Source organism: Perognathus longimembris, chromosome 28 (assembly GCF_023159225.1).
Source record: "Perognathus longimembris pacificus isolate PPM17 chromosome 28, ASM2315922v1, whole genome shotgun sequence".
NCBI lineage: Eukaryota > Metazoa > Chordata > Mammalia > Rodentia > Heteromyidae > Perognathus > Perognathus longimembris.
The window spans coordinates 98,584,110-98,597,873 of NC_063188.1; the positions used below are offsets into that span (position 1 = coordinate 98,584,110).

At 40.8% G+C, this 13,764-nt stretch overlaps 1 pseudogene; it reads left to right on the forward strand.

Annotated features, from left to right (window-relative positions):
* The first annotated feature begins 5,502 nt into the window (after positions 1–5,502).
* LOC125343950 lies at positions 5,503–5,768 on the forward strand (annotated as a pseudogene).
* Positions 5,769–13,764: the final 7,996 nt, after the last annotated feature.

Sequence of the window (13,764 nt, forward strand, 5' to 3'; positions counted from 1 at the left end):
TAGACAATTATGTCATCTGCAAACAGGAATAGTTCCTCAATCTATATGCACCTTATCTCCATTTCTTGCTTTATTACAGCTTTTAGGACTCAGTATTATGTTGTGTAAGAGTGGTTATTGTTAGGAAAATGGAGGAGAATGGAAAAGGAATAGGCCGGATTAGATCATCAACAGGTAGACTTAATCATCAACAGGCGAGGACTGTTTATTGAGAAACAGCGAGGGGCCCAGACCTTCCCCACGTGTTTGGGGGTTTGGAGGCTGTGAGAGGCGGTGAATTTGGGACCAGGCTTACATGGGGTCTGAGCAAGAAGGCAGAGGTTAATGAAGGAGCCACTAGGTCTAGGAAGCTGGTGGCTTTTCCTTGGGCCCACAAGGGATTGTGTACAGCTGGGCTTAGGTGAATTGCCCTGCCTGCATATCCAAGCAGGTTCACATAAACCTGAGGTTCTGCCTGGTGTCTGTATGCGCCTGGGGCAATAGGGTGGGGGTCAGTCCTTCAGTTATTAGGATAATCTTGGAGTGAAACATCAAGATTTCACCATTAAATATGATGTTAGCTATAGGGCTACCCATATGCACACCCTTGAAATGATTGAGGACTGACTAGAATCTTGATTTGACTATGGAGACCCCAAAGACCCTCCTTTTATTCTCTCCAGGTAGCCCAAACCAATTGTAGATTTTTATATTTTACAGGATTAGGAAAGGAAAAGAAATTAAGTAGCTATTCTTGATACAGAATATAAGAAAAACAATAAATTCAGAAGTACCTGAAAAACCATTTCCTAACAAAGGTGACATTTGCTCTCTTCATTGCACTAGAAAACTGGGACATGAAAATAAATTAAAGTAATAAGGAAAGAACAAACTGAAACAGTAAGGGCTGGTGAGACTTACGAGGTTGATTTTCCCCAGGAGCCGAACCTAAGGCAATGATTTCAGCCCAAGTAGATTACAGGGAGGGTATGAAGACAAAACAAAACAAAATGCTTCAGTAGGAGAATGGGGAGACTACAAGGGGAAGTAAAACAAGGAAGGCAAGGTAGCCAATAAAAACATGGTTATTAAATGAGTTCCCATTGTGGGTGCCTGAAACAATTGTGCTAGGGAAATTTGGACAACTAGTGTAACACACACACATTCACACGTGCGTGGAAGAAGTTGGAAAACCTACATCCTGTCAACTTCTCTCAAGTATTGAGTGACATTCACTCCAGGGGTATTAATTCTGCAATATGATTGGCCTGATTGCATCAGACCAGCAGGAGGAGAATGTCCTAAACAAAAGAAGCCCAGAAGATGGCAAGATGGAAATCAGACAGAGGTGATACCAGTAGCACACTTATAGTATCTGCTATAGCAGGGTAGGGAAATTACTTGTGCGTGGTGTGTGTGTGTGTGTGTGTGTGTGTGTGTGTGTGTGCACGCGTGCAAGCACCAGTTATGGGGCTTGAATTCTGGGCGTGGGCATTTTCCCTTAGCTCCCTCTTTGCAAGAATGGTGCTGTACTGCTTGAGCCACACTTCCACTTCTGGCTTTTCACTAGTAACTGGAGGTAAGAGTTTCTCAGGCTGGGTGCGGGTGACTCACTCCTGTAATCCTAACTACTCAGGAGGCTGAGATCTGAGGATCATGGTTCACAGCCAGCCTAGGCAGGAAAATCCATGAGACTCCTATCTCCAATTAACCACCAGAAAACCGGAAGTGATGCTGTGGCTCAAAGTGGTAGAGTGCTAGTCTTGTGTGAAAGAGCTCAGGAACAACACCCAAGCCCTGAGTTCAAGCCCTAGGACTGGCAAAATAAAAAGAAGAAATGCATTAATGTATTTGTGATAAATGAGAACATTCCCTGAAGAAGAAAAAAAACCCATAATGGATTGCATGCTGAGAATAACCTATGGGTTAATATTGAAAGTTCCTCAAGAGATGATGTCATAACAAAACTCTCTAAGACAGATAGTATAATGGCATTAGTCAGAGATTTCCGGAAATGCTGATCTAATATCTTTTAGCCCTGAAAGCTTATTTATAGAAGTATGTAATAATTATTGATTCAAAATATGCTTGCTTTATTTGAGTCTTTTAAAATATTCCATGATGGAACAGCATGTTTTGTTATTTTTTTCATTGTGATCCATAGACACCATATCTTGATATTTTCACTTTCAGAAGTATCTCATATCTCTGCACATGTTGGAGAATATAATTTGACAGGTTAATTTGAGTGCCAAAGATTGTCATAATTTAATATTACCAGGGAGAAATGAATATTCACTCTTCCAAAAATACAGAAGGAAATGATTTACTCTTGGAGAACTTAAGAAATGATACACATGAATATTTTAAACTTAATGTCATTTCTATGAATCATAGCTGAATATTGTAAATTTATAGACTAGCATTGAAAATTTTTAGATTTGGGGCAATCTTCAATTTTTTCTCCCCATATCTTCCTGGACCACGAATCTGAGCTTCTTGCCTTACTTCTGAGTAAAGGTTCCATAGGAGTAGGTAAATTAAGTTTATATACTACCAAAACATCATTAATTTCATAAAGTTCCCATGTATATGTTTCCCAGTGCAATATTCAAAAATCCAGGAAAAATTAAACCAAGGCACACTTAAAATAATTTAGCTAAGTGTTGTTTATGAAAAGAAACCCTCGATATTTGATTTTAAGTAAATCAGTGTTTCAAGTTGTCAATATTATTCTACAAATACTTAGCATTCTTTAGGGAAACTTTGTTTTTGGTCCCTCATAGGGAAAACTGTAGAATCTTATTATTCTGTGTCCTTTTTAAACTTAAGGTTCTAATTATTTTGAAATATGCAATGCCTCGAATTTCTTCCTCTTCTCTTTAAAAATCCTTGATTACCAAATTCCTGAAAATTATTCCTATGAAATTTGTAGTCATTATCAGTGGTGATTGCCTAATGGCTTTAACAACCAGTCTGGAAAAATAGAGAGCAGCTTCTATACAAGTGGTTTTACAGTTAATAGCTTTTTATGGAGCTGGACACCAGAGGCTCATGCCTGTAATCCTAGCTACACAGGAGGCTAGGATCTGAGGATCATGGCTCAAAGCCAACCTGGGCAGGAAATTCATAAAACTCTTATCTCCAATTACGAGCCAAAAAGCTAGAAGTAGAGCCGAAGTTCAACTGGTAGAGTACTAGCCGTGAGCACAAAAGTGCAGAGACAGCACTTGGGAGCTAAGTTAAAGCCCAAAGACTAGTGCAAAGAAGATATGGCCCTCCTGCCTCTATGTATCCTGTTATTAGGAGTCACATATTCCACACATAAGGCCTAACGTTGTTTGAGTTATCTCCTAAGTTGGAGACTACTATGGTTTGGAAGTGTCCCCCAAAGGTCCATTATGTTAAAGGCCTGTGACACTACTGGAGGTGGTAGAACCTCAAAGCAGTGGGGCTCAGCGGAAGGAAGTTAGGTTATTGGAGTATGGCATTCAAGGAGCTATTGGAACTTTGACCACGGCCCCCTCAGTCTCTCTTTTTGCTTATCAACTGCCATGAAGTGAACATTTTTAAAATTTCTGTCACTGAAGGTTCTAAGAGATGGGGTCAAGCAACCTTTGAAACTATGAACTACAAGAAATCTTCCTTATAAATTGATTACCTTATATATTTTTTGACAGGGACAGAAATGTGACTAACAGAGATCCAGCTAATGATGAACTATAGTATTTTGTTCTTTAAGAAGATTCTATCAGAGGCTGAGAATATGCCCTAGTAGCAGTAAGATGCTTGCCGCAGGAATAGCAAAGAGAAAAAAAAGATTTTATCAAGATGTCCAACATGATGAAAGTTCTTAAAACTACTTCATATTTCATTCTTTTCATGTGTGTAATAAACAGTCAACATAAATTTGCTGAATTAGTGTTTTGGTTGTTGTTATTACAGTCACCAATAACTAATGAATTTCTAGATCCAACTTACAGGAAATAGAGAACAGAGGAAGATATTAGCATGCACAAAAAATGTGATGAATTTTGAATCATTAATCTGTTGTTTTTTTCCAGTCCTGGGGCTTGAACTCAGGGCCTGAGCACTGTCCCTGGCTTCTTTTTGCTCAAGGCTAGCACTCTGCCACTTGAGCCACAGCGCCACTTCTGGCTTTTTCTATGTATGTGGTGCTGAGGAATTGAACCCAGGCCTTCATGCATGCTCGACAAGCACTCTACCACTAGGCCACATTCTCCGCCCCTTAACCTATGTTTTTTTTTCTTTTAAAATTTTATGTTTATTATTTTTTAAATTTTTATTAAATTTTATTGACAAGGTGATGTACAGAGGGGGTACAGTTACATAATAAGGTTGTGAGTACATATCTTGTCATATTTGTTACACCCTCCCTCTTTTTTCTTTCCCTTCCCTAGTTCAGATAAACATATATACAATATCCAGTGTACCAAAATCATATACTGTGACCACAGGGGGTACGCCACAGGAAATTCACCTAGTACATTAAACATAATGACAACAATAAAAAATCCTCCTGTTTCTATCTCTTGGAGTTCATTTTGCTTAGCCTCATCTTATATAATCATGTGCATAGCTGTTGAGTTCCTGTGATCCTCTGATAGGTCTATCTTAGACCTTTTTATGTTTATTTAGTAACTGTTTGGTTTTAGAGACATAATGTAAAGTCGCTGACCAAAACATGTGGAAATACCATTTGAAAAGAAGTTTGTTGTTTTACAGAAATGGTCTCTACTGTTCTTCCCCTGACCCCCTAACAACCACATATCAGGGAGACCATGCGCCTTTGTTCTCTATGCTCTTGGCTTGTCTTGCTCGACATTATTTGTTCAAGATCTGACCATTTCCCTGCGAATGCCATTAACAGCTTAGTTTTTAACAATGGATGAACTTAACAACTGACTCACAAAATTGCTGAAAATTTAACGAGTTTGAGCAACCTAGGTATGAACTTCTCAGCATATGTGTAATAATTTTCCTGCTTTCTTGTGTTTTCAATTTTAGGGTTTTTTTTGGTGCTAGTCCAGGGGCTTGAACTCAGGGCCTGTGCACTGTCCCTGATCCTCTTTTACTCAAAGCTAGTGCTCTACTATTTGAGCCACAGCTCTACTTCCAGTTTTGTGGTAGTTTATTGTAGCTCAAAGTCTCACAGACTTCCCTGCCTGAGATGGCTTCAAACTGTGATTCTCAGATCTCAAGTCTCCAGAGTAGCTAGGATTACAGGCATAAGCCACCAGCTCCTGGCTAAATTTTAGTTTTATAAAAATCAAATCCATACACGCACAGAGTTTTAAAAGTCAAATTCTTCTACAATGATGACTGTTAGAAATTTTACTAGATCTTGGTTGGGGGAGGGAGCGCATGCGCGCGCGCGCGCCCTCCGCGTCGTCCACCGCTGCCACCTCCTCCAGCCCCTCTGGTGCTGCCAGTGTGCTCATTCAGAGCGGACAGGGGGCCTCTTTTGTGAAGCGGCATCTGAGGAGCCTCCGGCGCTGGCCGATGGCCGGCGAAAAGCCCAAGGAAGGAGTCGAGACTGAGAACAACAATCCTATTAATTTGAAGGTGGCGGGGCAGGGTGGTTCTGTGGTGCAGTTTAAGAGGCATACACCACTTAGTAAACTAATGCAAGCCTATTGGGAACGACAGGGTTTATCGATGAGGCAGATCAGATTCCGATTTGATGGGCAGACACACCTGCACAGTTGGCAATGGAGGATGAAGATACAATGGATGCGTTCCAGCAGCAGACAGGAGGTGTCTACTAAGAAAGGGAACCTGCTACCTTGCTCCAGAACTTTGTTCTTATAGACCAAGACCAAATTCTTCATTAGAAAACTGCAATTTGGTTCCACCACATCCTGACTACTACAGTATAGTTTTCTCTATTCTTTCATTTTCCCCTTCCCCGTTCCTTTATTGTACATAAAGTAACTGGTGTATGTGCACAAGCATATTGCTTTTCTTTTTTCTTTTTCTTTTCCTTTTTTTTCAAATTTTTATTATCAAACTGATGTACAGAGCGGTTACAGTTTCATACGTTAGGCATTGGATACATTTCTTGTACTGTTTGTTACCTTGTCCCTCACACCCCTTTCTTTTCCTTTTTTTTTTTTAAACCAAATCTAAATGGCCAAAGGTATATTTTGATTGACATCAAATGGAGATGGGATGGGGAAAAATACTGGTTCTGTGCAAATATCCCCCTTCTCCATTAGTGGCATGCTCATTCAGCTTTTATCTTTATATTTCAGTAAGTTATTTTGCTCTCACAGTTTTAACAAAAAAAGAAAAAAACAACAACAAAATCCTTGCATAAATTTTACTAGATCTTGCCTTTCTTTCCTCTACTTCCTGATCGTCAGTGGTAATCATTTGAAATATTTTAATGAATTCTTGTGGTATTCACCTCCATATGTCTAAATTTAAACTTGAGTTTTAGTTTTTGACATTACTGTAAATTGTGCCTCTCCTCTCATGTGTTAAAATTCTCACCCCCAGTGTGATGGTAAGTGGGGCCTTTGGTGGTAGAGAGGTCATGAGGATGGAGCTCTCATGAATAGCATTAGTGCCCTTACAAAAGGGATTCCTGCTGGGTGCAGATGGCTCATGGCTGTCATCCTAGCTACTCAGGAGGCTGAGATCTGAGGATGACAGTTCAAAGCCAACCTGGGCAGGAAAGTCCATGAAATTCTTACCTCCAACAAACTACTCAGAAAAAAAATAGCTGGAAATGACACTGTGGCTCAAGTAGTAGAGCACTAGCCTTGAGCACAGAGAGGCTCAGGGATAGTGCCCAGGCCCAGAGTTCAAGCCCCAGGACCAGTAAAAAAGTAATAAAATGGATTCCTGAGAGCTTATATTGCCCTCTTCTAGTATGTAAGTACATAGCAAAGTGATAGCCAACTTTGAGTCAGGAAGCAGGTCCTCCTCACAAGACACTGGATGTGCTGGTGTCTTGATCTTGAACTTTCCATCTCCACACCTATATGAAACAAACTTCAGTTGTTTATAAGCCACCTAATCTCTTAGATTTTGTTATAGTGATCCAAACTGACCAAGATAGGCATCCTCTGTGACTTCTCATTATGAGAGATAAGAATTAAACTGTTTTTTATCCCAAAACTCACCTCCACAGTTACATTCACACACATTTCCCATTTTTCTAGTCTTCCCATGTGGCAATATGCTAATGTTGCCTCTATAAGTAAATACAATACTATTTAATGCTCAAATATATAATATATTAGGAGTACTCTTCCTTTCCTTTAAGACTGTTTGGAATTTCCTTAGGTTAATAAGTATCCTAGTTAGGCATTAGTGGGTCATACTTGTAATCCTAGCTACTCAGAAGGCTGAGATCTGAGGATTGCAATTCTAAGCCAACCCAGGCAGAAAGTCTGTGAGACTCTTATCTCCAACTAACCATTAAAAAATCAGAAGTGATGCTGTGGCTCAAGTGGTAGAGGACTAGCCTTGAGCACAAAAGTGCAGGGACAGCACTCAGACCCTGAGTTCAAGCCCCAAGACTGGCACCCCTCCAAAAAAAGTGTCCTATTTTTCATGTTTGGTTTCCAAAGTACAAGTCCTCTGACTTTCAGTTAAGTAGCTCTCCTTTCCTATCCAGACATATTAGGATTATGATTTCATCTTCCTAAGAAGTCTATTGTGGAGCCCTCTGACTTGCCCTAATCTGTATTTGTTTCCCCAGGTCTGCTCTATGGTTGCTTGAGATTTCTTTCACTTTTCTTGTGTTCAGATTCCATTTTTTGTTTGTTTTTTGTTTTGTTCTTGCCAGTCCTGGGGCTTTGACTCAGGGCCTGAATACTGTCCCTGGCTTCTTTTTGCTCAAGGCTAGCACTCTACCACTTGAGCCACAGTGCCATTTCTGGGTTTTTCTGTTTATGTGGTGCTGAGGAATCGAACCCAGGGCTTCATGCATGCAAGGCAAGCACTCAACCGCTGAGCCATATTCCCAGCCCCCAGATTCCATTTTTTGGATCCTGTGTTCATCTTGTTTTGTTCATAGCCTCATGTTAGTGAAACAATACCCTCCAGAGTTTCCTGAGAAATAGCCTATGGGCAGTACAATTTCTCTAATCTAGCATGGTTGAAAAATGTCCTAGTTTATCCTTATTCAATTGAGAATCTGGCTTGTTTGGTGATTCTAGGTAGGGAATTTATATTCCTCAGAATTTTTTTTTTTGGTCATTTGTGGGGCTTGAACTCAGGGCCTGGGCACTGTCCCTCAACCTCTTCATGCTCAAGGCTAGCACTCTACCACTTGAGCCACAGTGCCACTTCTGGTTTTTGCGTTAGGTTAATTGGAGATAAGAGTCTCATGGGGACTTTTCTGCCTGGGCTGGCTTTGAACTGCAGTCAGATCTCAGCCTTCTGAGCAGTTAGGATTATGATCATGAACCACTGGCACTTGTCTTATTCCTCAGAATTTTAAAAGCATTGCTTTATTATCCTCTAGCTTCTATGTTGCTGTTGAGAAGACTGATCTTGGTCCTTCAGGTGAGATTGGTTTCTCTTTTCTGAAAAAGTATGGGAATATCATTTATTTCTTTGTCCCTAGTACTCTAAAATATTGCAATGAAACCTTGTAGTTTTGATTTTCTTCTAGGATACAGTCTAAACTTCAAATTAATCTCTTTATTTGATGCTTTAATAAACCAAATATTTCTAATTATGTATATATACACATCTATGAACATTCATTGTATTATTTTATAAATGTAATTTGTGTGTGTGTGTGTGTGTGTGTATGTGTGTGTGTGTGTGTGCTTGTATGTATACTCACCAGTACTGGGGCTTGAACTCAGGGTCTTGGCACTGTCCTTTAGATTTCTTGCTCAAGGCTAGTTGTCTACCATTTAAGCCACAGCTCTATTTCTTTTTTTTTTTTTTTTTTTTTGCCAGTCCTGGGCCTTGGACTCAGGGCCTGAGCAGTCCCTGGCTTCTTCCTGCTCAAGGCTACCACTTCGCCACTTGAGCCACAGCGCCGCTTCTGGCCGTTTTCTGTATATGTGGTGCTTGGGAATCGAACCTAGGGCCTCGTGTATCCGAGGCAGGCACTCTTGCCACTAGGCTATATCCCCAGCCCCACAGCTCTATTTCTGATCGCTTTTTGGTGGTTAATTAGAGACAAGAACCTCACAGACGTTCCTGCTTAGTCTGGTTTTGAACAACAATCCTCAGATCTCATTCTCCCAAGTAACTAGGATTAAAGGCATGAGTCACAGTGCCTGGCTCTTAACTCTTTATTAGTTGAACTTTTTTTTGAAGCGCTGTCCCTGAGCTTTTTCCACTCAAAGCCAGTGCTCTACCACTTCAAGCCACAGCACCACTTTCAGTTTTCTGGTGCTTAATTAGAAATAAGAGTCTCAGGGACTTTCTTAGCCAGGCTAGCTTTGAATTGTGATCTTCAGATCTCAGCCTTCTGAGTAGCTAGGATTAAAGGCATGGGCCACCGGTGCCTGGTGGGCTTTCTTTGCTTCTTTAAGAATAAGGCCCCAGGGCTGGGAATATGGCCTAGTGGCAAGAGCGCTTGCCTTCTACACATGAAGCTCTTGGTTTGATTCCCCAGCACCACATATATGGAAAACGGCCAGAGGGGGCGCCGTGGCTCAGGTGGCAGAGTGCTAGCCTTGAGCAGGAAGAAGCCAGGGACAGTGCTCAGGCCCTGAGTCCAAGGCCCAGGACTGGCCAAAAAAAAAAAAAAAGAAAGAATAAGGCCCCAGAAAACCTGGTCAGAGGCTTCATGCAGAGTGACGCTAACTGCTTGCAGGATACTCTGTCTGGCTGATGCATTCGTTGTTAGATTATCTTGCTCTATACTAAATTTTTGAAGTTTTTTTTCCCCCTTGTTAGTCAAGCTTCCCAAATTTAAACTTCCAGGACAATGTAACGCTGCCAGCATGATGAGTAACTCCCCAGGGCAGAAGGCAAAGGGGTTTAAGACTGAGCATGTAAGCTTTTGTTTAATTCCCATTTGGTATTGTACCCAAGCCCTTAGCTGTCTTATGTTTTCTATTCCATAGAATTATTGTTTTTCCTTCTCCAGGCAGGAATGTCTGGCCTTATACCTACATGAAGGAAGGGCAGCTGACTGACTGCAAGGAAAGTGTATTCATTTCCCAGGGCTACTTCAATTGAGTATTCCAAACTAGGTGACTGAAAACAACAGAAATATGTATTGGCTCAACAGTTTTAGAGGCTAGAAATTCAAGGTCAAAGTCTGCAAGCTCATGCTCCCTCTGGTGGCTTGCTGGTAGTCTTTGACATCCTTGGTTTCTTTAAAAGCTACTTCCTTCAGAATCACATGGTGTTCTGTACATGGCTGTCTTCCTTTAAGGACCACAGTCAGACTGGAATGGAGCCCATCTAAATCCAATATGACTTCATTTTAACTAACTACAGATGTAATTAGGACTTCAACATATTTTTAAAAGGGGAAGATCACAATTCATCCCCCGAAGGAGGAGGAAGGGATTTAGTATTCTAATTTCTTCTCCTCATTTTGCTGCTTCTTTGTTGCTGGGGATGGAACCCAAGGTCTTACACTTGCTAGGCAAGTGCTGTGGCGCTGGGCTAAAGTCTCTGTCCTCTCATTGTTTCCCTTTCCACCTAGTATCTCTTAAATAGTAAACCTTTTTTGTGGTACTGGATTTTGGATGCGGGGCCCCAGGCTTGCTAGGCGGGTAGTCTCCTGCTGAGTGATGCCTTCAGCTCTTCTTGGACAGATTTTCAGCCAGCCTCCTCCATGAACCGTTGCTCTCATTCACTCAAACTGCACCTTCTTTCTAAATACTTCCAATCAAATCTCAACTCACAATAAAACCTTGAAGGAGAAGCATTTCTCTGATCTCTCTGTATGTGAAAAGTGGAGAGAGATGGAGGAAGGGATAGAGGCAGAGGGAGGAGCAGAGGTGCTGAGTCAAAGCCTGCACTCTATTCTAGCACTTTACCTCTGAAGTCGATGAGCAGTCATCAATTCAGTCCTCAGCGCTCACAGAGAGGATGGTAGAAAGCAATGTGACAATGCATACAGACAGCTATATAGAAAATAGTGGAGATCTGTGAGGTAAACAGTCCCATTCTCAGAATTCAATCCCAAGGACATAAAATTGAACAGAATGAAGTGACAATGCCTACTCTGGCTCATGAGAAAAATTACAGCCTGATCATTCTGAAAGATTATCTTACCTCAAGAATCACAGAATGTGGAAGCAATACAGTTGATTTGGGGGGTAGGGCAGGAAGTGCCAAACCTGGGGCTTGAACTCAGGGCCTGGGCACTGTCCCTAAAGCTTTTGTGCTCAGGGTTAGGATTCTACCACTTGAGCCACAGCTTCACCTTTTGGGTTTGTTTACTTTTTTCTTTTTTTTCTGCTGGTTCTGGGACTTGAATTTAGAGCTAGGTACTGTCCCTGAGCATTTTTGCTCAAGGCTAGCACCCTACCACTTGAGCCACAACTCTACTTCTGGCTTTTTGGTGATCAACTGGAGATAATAATCACATGGACTTTCTTACCCAAACTGGCTTTGAACTGATTGATTAAAGGCATGAGCCACCAGCACCCAGCTTATTTCTTTAGACTCTTAAAGCAATCTTAGTTAACAATGCAAAAAAAATCTTTTAAAAGGCACAGTTGGGCTTATAAGAAGGAAAATCCTCAAAAGTGAAAAAGAAAAAGGAAGCTATAAATTAGCAAGGGTGGTAAACAGTAGATGCCCTGAGCACATGTGCTAACACTAGCAACCTCAGGTTGGGGGTACTAATAGCCTCATGTATGTGGAAGACAAGATCTTGGGCTTAGGGAAAGAAGAGGGTTAGAACTGAGACATCTGAATACAGTCAGACTTGCAAAGACCAGTAAGGTCAAAGAAATGCAAATCAAGAGCTCAAATACAGCTCAGTGGTAGATGCTTTCTGAGTCACCAATAACACACACACACACACACATACACACACACACATACACACAGTAAGGTATAAGTAAATGAAAACTGTTGTCGTAATGTGGTGATGGGACTATGTATAATTCTGTTTTAAATGGGATTTTCTATGAGGTGGTTATGCTGCTTAATATGTGTTACAATGAGACAAAATGATAACTAAAGGGAAGGCACAGAAATGGCGGGGGGGGGACACAAAGGGTGAAAAAATGCAGGAATGGTACTCACTGGATACTAAGTTGAAAATGAACTATACAACTTGTGGGTATAGATGGGAGGGGAAAACTGGAAGAGAGTGAGGGGAAAGGCGACCTTCTCCAAAAAGAAATGTACTCATTACCTGACATATAACTGCAACCCCTCTGTACATCACCTTTATAATAACAGTAAAAATAATATCGAATGAGAGATGAGATGGGTACCTGAAAAGCAGAATGTGCCCCTTCTCTTTATCCTTTTCCTTCTATTGCTACCTGACATTCGCTTAGATTTGTTGTTACATGTACAATGCACTACATCTGACTGATGTTGACATTCGTTTGCCCAGATAAGGGACTAGTTCCCAAATTAATGGAGGGGAATATGTGTGACTCCTAGGGACACACAGGTGGTTTTCTATTCAGCCATGGATCTAAGACACTTTGAAAACAAGCTTATTCTTCTTGCTTGGATATCAAATGAGTCTATATTAATATTAAAGAGTACATGCCTATATTAAATACATTCTAGTGGGAATTATACACATTTGCTTCAATATTCTCTCTCATTTGATGGATGGTTTTAGCAGAGGATAAGATTCTTTTATAGATAGCTGTGCCTGACTTAGATCAGAATCAACCTGTGTGTCTACAATGTTAATCATGTTTAAAAAATTACAGTTTTGAAAGTTCAATAATTGTACTCTGTTTACCACAGTCTCTGGTATGACTTGCTATAAAGCCTGTATCACAGAAGAAATCACTAATTTGCACAGTGTCAGAAGTGTAAATTCATCAATTTCAAAAGGAACTTGGTAGGTATTACTCAAAACCATGTATATATTAAAAATATCCAAATATGATATTATAGCAGATGTAGGGGTCTGGCTCCAGGTGCTTGTCATGTTCACTAATGATTAAGTATGCTACATCATGCCTATTGTGGCAACAAATCTATGATCATTTTTATTATAATTCAGAGCAGGTCATTCACAAGCTGTTCTGTAAAAAGATACTGGAGGCTAAACCGAGAGCTGCCTTTCATGATGTGAATTCAGTTATATTGCTAGTCCTGGGACTTGAACCTAGGCCTAGGAACTCTCCCTAAGCTGCTTTTGCTTGAGGCAAGCGCTCTATCATTTGGGCCACAGCACCACTTCCAGCCTTTTTAAATAGTTTATTGGAGATAAGAGTCTCAAGGAGTTTCCTGCCCAGGCTGGCTTTCAACTGCAATTCTCAAATCTCAGCCTCCTGAGTTGCTAGGATGACAGGCGTGAGCCGCTGGAACCCAGCTATTAATAAAAACAAACAAACACCAATACACTGATAATTTGTATATACCAAATAGAAGTCACTGATTCACAATCAAGTCTTGTCAGTAAAAAAAAAAATCACACCTAACTGCACATTGGTGCCCCATATCTATAATTCTAGCTACTCGGGAGAATGAAATCTGGAAGATTGAGGTTTGAGACCAGCCTAGATAGAAAAGATTGCTAGACTCCATCTCCAAAATAACCCACAAAAAACAGGGAATGGCACAATTGGTAGAGCACCAGGTTAGCAAGCTTGAGATCCTGAGTTCAAATCCTAGTACTACCCC